Genomic DNA, 262 nt, shown 5'->3' on the forward strand with positions numbered 1-262 from the left:
CTATGCATTTCATTTTCATTTCCTTTTAATGCCAACTTATCACCAATAACATTTCATGCTATGATTATACCATTTCCTTTTCAAATTACATTACCATCCTTATGTTGTTTACTATTGGCTATCTTTTCCAAACCATGGTTTTCTCCTATTTAAATACTTTTTATTCCTTTTTGTCTTTATCAACTTTGGCATGGTGGGGTCCTACATGTCTCCCCCTAGCTTCTTTCTTTTTTCATGCAATGATTTGCATGTAATAGTAACT

Source organism: Theobroma umbraticum, unplaced genomic scaffold (assembly GCF_002168275.2).
Source record: "Theobroma umbraticum cultivar Fairchild unplaced genomic scaffold, ASM216827v3 scaffold_39.0, whole genome shotgun sequence".
In the NCBI taxonomy this organism is placed as follows: Eukaryota; Viridiplantae; Streptophyta; class Magnoliopsida; order Malvales; family Malvaceae; genus Theobroma; species Theobroma umbraticum.